The 8,560-nt window shown below is 54.5% G+C and overlaps 1 protein-coding gene and 1 non-coding gene across 6 annotated transcripts in view; both read right to left on the reverse strand.

Annotated features, from left to right (window-relative positions):
• Chid1 (chitinase domain containing 1) overlaps positions 1 to 4,564 on the reverse strand; it is a 25,266-nt gene extending 20,702 nt beyond the window's left edge. For 3 of the 5 annotated variants that reach the window (XM_004637960.2, XM_023722848.1, XM_023722847.1), the window contains exons 1-2: positions 4,485 to 4,564; positions 3,817 to 3,967 (exon numbers count right to left, since the gene is read on the reverse strand). The gene's annotated coding sequence lies outside the window, so the exon portion shown is untranslated. The other 2 variants (XM_023722845.1, XM_023722846.1) reach the window with 2 other exon arrangements.
• Positions 4,565 to 5,901: 1,337 nt separating this feature from the next.
• LOC111818517 lies at positions 5,902 to 6,008 on the reverse strand. Its single transcript, XR_002822491.1, has one exon. It is a non-coding gene; the product is annotated as a U6 spliceosomal RNA (small nuclear RNA).
• Positions 6,009 to 8,560: the final 2,552 nt, after the last annotated feature.

An 8,560-nucleotide genomic window follows, 5' to 3' on the forward strand; every position in this document is an offset into this window, starting at 1 on the left:
TTTTTTTTGGCAGACCTGGGGATTGCCAGGCAAGCACTTATTCCACTGAGCTATCTCCCCGGCCCCACATCAAGACTATTGGCAAGTAAAAACATTAGAAGGACTAGGATGCGGCTCAGTAGCAGAGTCCCTTGCCTAGCATGTGAAACTTGGGGCTCAGGTCCCAATACCACAGGAGGCAAGAAGAGGTACAATATGTACAAACACTTAGAGCCCCAGCAATGAGTTCAGCTTCACCCATACTTACACTGCTCTGAGCACAGAGGAACGGAGAGATGACTGCACTAGAGTCTGATGTCACCTCTCACGCTGAGGGGATTTGAGTTGGGAAGTGCCCTGCCCATGACAGTATGGTCACGAACATTATGCTGGCCAACGTGTGCTCCATGTTCTGCAGCCACATGCTGGGTCCACGAGGAACCACACGTGGGGCTTAACTTGCCTGGCGCTGCACTCAGACAGGCACTGTGGCACTCACAACCACACGGGCTGACGCACATCACAAACCGCATTTATGCAGCACAGCCCATGTGTAGACCTACGTGGGAAGGAATACAGGGCTAGGCCATGCACCCAGCTGTGATGCCAGCTACTCGGGGTGGAGGCGGGAGAACCCCATGTTCAAGGCCAGTCTGGGTAACTTAGTAAGACCTGGTATCACAAGTGGGGTGCTGGGGCTGTAGTTAAGTGATAGAGCACCCCAGGTTCAAATTGCCAGTACCCCTAAAACTATATAAGAAAGCTAAAATGTAAATAAACCGGCTGTCAGGAAATACCAATCATTTTTTTCTTTCATTTGCTCTTCCTGGTTTTTCTGCACTTAAGTCCCCCCTCCCATACTGGACCTGGCATTGAGCACTGAGCAATATCCTCAGCTATTTTTATTTTATTTACTTTTATTTTTAAATTGGTAAATGCTGAGGCTGGGCTCAAACTTGCGATCCTCCTGCCTCAGCCTCCTACACTGCTGGGATCACAGATGTGCAACACTATGCCCAGCTGCCCTGAGCTTCTATTAGCTGTACGGTTTGGATTCAGATTCAAGGCAATTCTGCCTCTGCCCTGCACTCTCTTGAGAGCAGCTGGGTGACAAGCATGGCCCAGCCAGGTTGCGTCCTCCAAGCCCTCAGGACGTCGGGGGGCACCAGAGCCTGTCACCTAGTCTGACTTCTCTGGTACTTAGCTGCAGCCCAGCTGTGGGCTCACCAAACCCAGGAACAGACAGGCAGAGTCACAAGCATCTCTCAGGACTCCAGAACCCAGGCCAGTGAGGCTCAGGAGCCCTGGCCAAACCCAGGGGCACTCCATTCCACTGTCATTCCCCTAAGTAGGACCTGCCTCCAAAGCACCCCCACACACAAAGTGCGAAGTGGCTGGCACAGAGTCCTGGGAAGTTATAGGCCAGCCTGGACCTCAGGGGAGGAACACACAAGCGTAGCACAGCACCATGTGCCATACATGGAGTCTGGGCAAGGGAGCAACTGCCCTAGGAGCTGCAGCAAACCTGAGGGAGGGGTGAGACCCAGGCTGGGGCACAGCCCTTCATTCCCGGTGCCCTCCTCACTAGCTGCTCTCCAGCATCAGAATCTGAATCAGGGACAGCAGTGTCCTGCCACCTGCCCCGGGCACTGTCTCTGTTGTGACTCCAGGCTTGAACTGGGAAGTGCACACCCCCAGGAGTTGGGTGGGGAGTTCTGGTCACAGGGTGGGTCACAGGTGACCCAGAACCTCCTGCAGCTTGCTTGGCCTGCCCCTTCCATGACTACTGGCTCTTCTCTCCCTTGGGTGACAGGGGTCACAGAATGGATGTGAAACCAAATGGGGGAGATTCTCCAGGGAAGTGGTCCAGTAGCCTGAGGGGTACCTGGGTACCTACCCCCTGCCATGGTCTGCTCCTGCAGCAGGCCCCTGTCTACCCACTTAAGAGCCCCGCCATCTAACACCTCCCAATCTCCTATCTCCAGAAAGAAAGAGGAAAGTGGAGGGAGTGTGTGTGGAGATGTGCAGGAGGATGGTGGGTCTGTCTGCGTCTATATCTGAGAGGGAGGCACCAGGCCAGGGCCATTGCTTCCACTGACCACCCATACCCAGCAGTCTGCCTTCAGGATGAAGCCCTGGGATGCAGGCTGCTCCTGAGTGCTGGGAGCCATCATTCCAGACCAACTGCCAGAGAAGTATGTGATGTGTGTGAAGGACGTCCAGGCTTCCATACTTCCTGTGCCCTGCCCCCCATCGCTGGCCACTACTCTAAGGCCAGCTGTCCATTGTGCTTTTCACACAGCTGATGCCTGGGCTCTCACATATTGTTCTTCTACCAAAATGTGTTTTCTCCAAACACCAATGACACTCCTTTGGGCAGAAAGGCCCACACAGAGTATAGTGTTGCAACACTGTCCAAGTGTATCTCAGAACCTGCTTCATAACAAACTTAACTGAAATGCTGGGCATGGTGGCACATGCCTGTAATCCCAGCATTTGGTTGGTAGGCTGAGGCAGGAAGATCCCTGCAAGGTGAAGGCTACCTGAACTACAGAAACAAAAACCAGGTGTGGTGGCACATGCCTGTAAATCCCAGCATTCAGGAGGCTCAGGCAAGATTGCTATGAGAGCCCAGCCTGGGCTACATAGTTCAAGGCCAGGCTGAACTCTGTAGCGAGAACCTCCTCCAAACAATACACACACACACAAATAAACAAGCTAACAAGGAAAAGCAGGGGCTGGTGAGATGGCTCAGTGGTCTAAAGCACCTACTTAGAATAAGCTTAGCAGAGCACAGGGACCGCAGTTCAATCCTCCAGCACCACATGCGGGCCAGCCCCGCCCCCTGGTGGGCTGAGCTGGCCACACACACACACACACACACACACACAAATAAAAAAAAAAGGAAAAGCACACTGTTGTTGCTCTTTGGGGGGCTGGGTCCCACAGCACTGAGGACTCTCATCAGGGTTGATAAAGTCAAATGCACTTCACACAGACCCAAGGTAAGAAATGAGTGCTCAGCTGACTAAAGCACCTGCTGAGGCAGACACAGTGGAAAGGGTTTGACCCCAGGCATGCTGTGCTGGCCGCACCCACGGAGCACACTGAGACAGTGATTGAGACTGGGTGTGGTAGCACAGTGCCTGTAATCCCAGTGCTTGGGAGGCTGAAAACAGGAGAATCACTATGATCTATATAGCGAAACCCTGTAGATAGACCCTGTACTAAATACATTAAAAAAAAAAAGAGCCAACATGTGCTGATCGGAAATAACCCTACTCAGTGCCACCCTCTGACTTTTGCTAAGAACTGGTTTCTACTATTAGGCTGACTCCTGAGAAAGTTGATAGATGTGCCCTTGTTATCTGTCCTTGAGGTCACTGGCTGGGGGCCTGATTGTCTTTTTTTTTTTTTTTTTTTGCGGAACCGGGGATTGAACTCAGATCCTTGCGTTTGCCAGTCAAGCGCTTATCCTACTGAGCCATCTCCCCGGCCCCCTGACTGTCTTTTGTTTTGTAGCGTTCGGGACTGAACAGCCCCTATGGCAGGCTCTACCACTGAGCCACACCCCCAGGCCCTTCAGCTGACCGTTACCAGAAAGGCAGCTATGGGCAAGTGGAGGGGTTGTCTCTTTTGTGGTCACCTCTGAGCACACGTTTTGGGGCTAGCCATGTTCTTGTGGTGACAGGTGTGTGTGCTCCTAAATGAATGGGGACTAGGAGGCAGAAATCACAACCCCGGGTGACGTTTATTGACCATGTGTAGCACACCAGCCTGGTGTTTGCCCAGTTTTTTCCACAGCCCGGGACCCCATTCAAAGATGAAAAGACTGACCCAGCAGGCAGCCGGCCCAGCACCGGGGCGAGTGGCCGCGGTACTACAATTTCACAGCGCAGTGGAAACAGGACTGCAGTGAGATGGCGCAAGGTCCAGTTCTGTCACCAGCCTGCTGGGTAGTGACCTCTCTGGGCTTCAGTACAGAGACCTGCGAAACAAGGGGTAGGCGAGTCACCCTTCGGCGTGGAATCGCCAGCCCTGTGCAGAGGAAGACCTGGCTCGCCGCACCCACAAGCTCCAAGGGGCACCTGTGCGCGCTCACCCGCCCGCGCCCTCCTGCCCGGGACCGCGGCCGCCCCTGCACTCCGGCTGCACTCACTCTCCGTCCCGCACTCTATGCATGCTCGCTGCACGCCCTGCGCGCACCGCATGCCGCCTCCTTCCACAGCACAGTGCTTCGGGGCCTCGATCTCGCCGCGCGTGCTCCTGCACACTCGCACGCAAAGGTTCGCACTCACGCCCGTTCACGGACGCCCACTCTTCCCCGCTGCCACCTTCACACTCGCGCACTCATTCACACCCCGCGCGCGGTCCCTCTGCTCCACACGCGCACCCACCCAGCGTCGCCTGAGCCTCTCGCTCATCAGAAGCCCCGCAGAGCCTCACCGCCCGGCGCGCCCACCTCAAGGCGAGGAGGCGGGGCAGAGCAGCCACCCACGGCTCACCTTCCTGTACCGAGGCCGCCGGATCCTCAAAGCGCGACCGGAAGACGCACCAGCGCCCCGGAAGTCCCACCCACCGGTGGGACCACGCCCACTTCCGCCCCGCGCTGGGCACACTGGGCGGGGGCGGGGCCCGCGGAGCGGAGGCTAGGACCTGTGGGCGGGGCTCCTGCGGGCCCGCCTCGTGCGGTTCAGGTCTCGCGGGGTCGGCTCCTGCTGGCGTCTTAGGCCCCTGTACAGCAGGGGCGTCCTCGCAGGCCTATGTGTGCGGAATCCGGGCTCTCCTTCCTCGCTACGATACTGCAGATTGAGGCAGTGGGAAGCAGGAGGCAGGCCGGACCCGGACCTCATCTCAGGGCCTCCGGAGCAGAAGGGCTGCTTCACTCGCGCCCGTGCTCGCGGCGCCCTGCCCGGCTCCAGCGGCCGGGCCCCACCGCATTCCCGTTCTGTTCCCCGCAGCTTCCTGCGGGAGCTTCAGGCCCCCGCCCGCCCCGTGCTCCAGGACGACTGTGGGGCCAGTTCCCCATTCCTGCCGCTTTGGAGCTTTGCCACGAGGGAGTTCTGGTGGTTCTTTCTAATCACGTTTCCTTGTTTCTCTTCCTCAAATTTCTGCCAGCTGTGCCCCAGTCTTTCCGGAGGGGCCGCACGTCTGCCTTCCCGGCACCCAGCTCGGCACCTCGCTCCCTGCAGATGGCCCCGACGATGACCCCCAGTCCGGCGGAGCTCTGGAGAGGGCCCCTGCGCCGTGCGGGGGTCCTGGGCCTCGCGCAGTCACTTAGATGGGAAAAGCGTTGTCTTCTGCAGAGTCCTCGCCAGGCCTGAGGTCGGTGAGCCCCTCTGGGCTGGCTGGAGCTTACAGTGTTGGCACCGAGGGGCCCCAGCGCCCTGGGCTGCAGGTGGCTTCCGTCAGCCACGCGAGGCGGGGACGGTGAGGACCTAAGCACCGAAGAAGCCCTGAGGGCCAGAGCCGCTGCCGTTTCTATGTTGAGTGAGCCCTGAACGCAGCAGGATTTCACGTTCAGGTTTCTGCTTGGGGTTTAGTTTATTACCTTGAAAATTTTTATTTTATTTATTTATTTATTTGGCAGAACCGGGGATTGAACTCAGGCCCTTGCGCTTGCCAGGGAAGTGCTTATTCCACTGAGCCATCTCCCTGGCCCCTACCTTGAAAATTTTAATCTATTTGTATTCTTAAGATTTCTTTCTTTTTTTTTTTTGACAATTCTTTTATTCAACTACCCATCGTTCCACTTTTTTTTCTTTTTTTTCCTATAATTTTATTGATAAATAGCAATGAGACAGTTTCAAATCAAATTGGTAGGACAGTTTCAGTAATTAACACATTGCATACATTCTTCCTAGTGGTTAATTGCTGTACAAGATGCGGACATGATATACTATTTACAGACACCATTAGAACAAAAATATGGACCGCTTCACGAATTTGCCTGTCATCCTTGCGCAGGGACCATGCTAATCTTTTCTGTATCATTCCAATTTTAGTATATGTGCTGCCGAAGTGAGCACTCTTAAGATTTCTGAGACTTTATCTTCAAATAGAAAGTAGAGCACAAAGGATACTTTCTGAACTTACAGGTTCAGTTTGGCTGGGCATGATGGCTGAGGCTGGAGGGTTGCAAGTTTGAGCACAGCCTGAGCTACATAGTAAGACCCTAGACGACCAGATAGAAATAAGGCTTTGAATTTATATGTTCAATAAGCTAGGGCCAGCCAAATAGCTCAGCGGATTAAAGCGCTGCAAGCAGGCTCAGGGGCCAGGGGTTCTATCCTGGGCCTGCTGTTCCAGCCCCACCCATGGGGCTTGCAAAACTGCAATTGAGACTGGGCATGGTGCCACACGCCTGTAATCCCAGCTCTTGGGAGGCTGTAAACAGGCAGGTCACTATGAGTCGGATCTAGTAGTGAGACCCCGATCACCCTATAGACCCTTCCCTAAAATTCAATAAGCTGATCTTAATGATCTGAATTTAATGTATGCCTGAGAATTACCATCTTGCCCAGGTACTATGCTGGGCTTCAGCACCGTCTCCAGCTTCTGCCACCCTGGCTAAGGCTCTGAGCTGGGCCCAGCCGGGGCTGCCCGGAGGCTTCCTGCTTTCCCCACTTGCTTGCAGTGGACACTGGAGGACAGGAAGGGCATGGACAGCCACTGTGCACAGAGGGGCTGCAGAGTCAATCATTTTTGTTGCTGACTGAAACCTTGCTTTTGCTTTAGGACAACCCACCCTGGTACACCTGGCTAGCATGGTGCCTGCCTTCTGGGGATGCCTCAAGGCTTCCCTGGATTCCTCTGGTACCCCTGCATGTGGCTGACACCTCAAGCAGGGCTTGTTTCTTCCCTGAACTGGCCAGTGCCCTGTGGGGCAAGGGTGGGACCCTGCCCTTGCAGATGGCCCTGGGCTGTTCCTTATTTGCCTAGTCAGCACAAGCAAGGCCCTTCCTGATAGTGACAGTGGCAGCCCCGTGACTTGCTCTATTCTAAGGCGAGGTCTTGGCCAGGGTCACCCAGAGAGCAGAACGCAGGCCATGACTGCTGACTGTGTCCTGTCTGTCCTGGCCTACAGACATTCTGCTTTAAAGACCGGAAGCCTGGGAAGGGGGACATACACCAGACCTCCTGCCCAGAACCCACCTTGTAGGCACACATCCTCCCTGGGTGCTGGGATAAGTGAATCCAAGGAAGCTGGAAGCAGGAAGCTTCATGTGCACAGGCAGGGATGCCTGGGATGGAGCTGCAAAGCCAGCACAGCAGATTGTTGCTTATGTTCCCCTTGAGGGCCCTGTTGGCTGAGTTGGCCTTGACCCTGGTGACATCTCCTTAGAGGACTCTAGTCACAGCCAGTGGGTGCTGAGCCCCAGGATCAGAAGTGACGTGTCCTTGCTCTTTGTGCATCAGCACTACGAGCAGGGCCCTGTGTTCTAAGGCCCCAGGCATGGGTTTCTTCCTTTCAATATTCTGCAACCAGTTCAAAAACCTGAACACCAAAAGGAATGGGCTGGGTGTTGGGCCTCCTGGGAATGCGACCTTATTATGTGGAAGCTGGGTCTTTACAGGTGTGCTCACAGGAAGGATCTTAGGTGGGATCATCCTGGATTAGGACAGATCCTAAATCCAGTGATCAAGGTCCCCAGAGAGGAATGAGGGACAGACGCAGGTAAAAAGGCCATGGAAGGAAGAGGCATAGGTAGGGCCACAGGGCTCCCACCAGGGCACCAAGGACACTGACAGCTGATTTGAGTCCTGGAGGGGAGCCCCTCTCAGCCTCCAGGAGGACCCTTTGATTTTATACTTCTGGACTCCAGAATGGGAGGAATAAATCCTGTTGTCTGTGGGAAAAATCATTTTGCTCTGTTGAACAGCACAGTGATATTTTATTAGTTCCTTTCCTGAAACTTTTCCTCAGGCCAATCTTTTTTTTTTTTTTCAATGTGTTCAGTTGTTATAGGGTCTCACTACACAGTTCAGACCTATAGTGATCCTCCTGTTTTCAGCCTCCCCAGCGTTGGGATTGCAGGTGTGCTCTGGGGGCAGTGTGTGAACCACAGTCCTTATGCTTGCCTGTGCTTGCCTAAGTGGGTGCTTTAGTCTGCTGAGCGATCTTGCTGGCCCCTCTCAGGCCAGTCTGAAAATGAGTGTGTCTCAGGCCAGCTCACCGTAGCAGTGCCCAAAAGGGAAGGAGCCAGGGCTGAATGCCAGGGCAGAATGGGTGGCAGCCTAGATGGAGTGCTTGCTACATCACCCCCAGGCCTGTGCGTGGCCAGGCTGGCCTAGAGTGTCCAGCGGCTTGGGAAGCCGCAGGTTGCTGCCATGAGAAAGAGATCACAGCTTCCTGGGGAGGCTGGGGGCTTTCAGAGCCCCTTCACCAGAGCTTGTCTGGCTGGTGTCACCTGCTCCACTGCTCTTTTTTTTTTTTTTTTCCAAAGTTTTATTGATAAACAGCAATGAGACAGTTTCAAATCAAATCGGAAGGACAGTTTCAACAAATAATACACTGCATATATTCTTCTTAGTGGTTAATTGCTGTACAAGATGCGGACTTGTGATCCTATTTACAAAC

The sequence above is a fragment of the Octodon degus genome, unplaced genomic scaffold (assembly GCF_000260255.1).
Source record: "Octodon degus isolate 3935 unplaced genomic scaffold, OctDeg1.0 scaffold00093, whole genome shotgun sequence".
NCBI classification, from domain to species: domain Eukaryota; kingdom Metazoa; phylum Chordata; class Mammalia; order Rodentia; family Octodontidae; genus Octodon; species Octodon degus.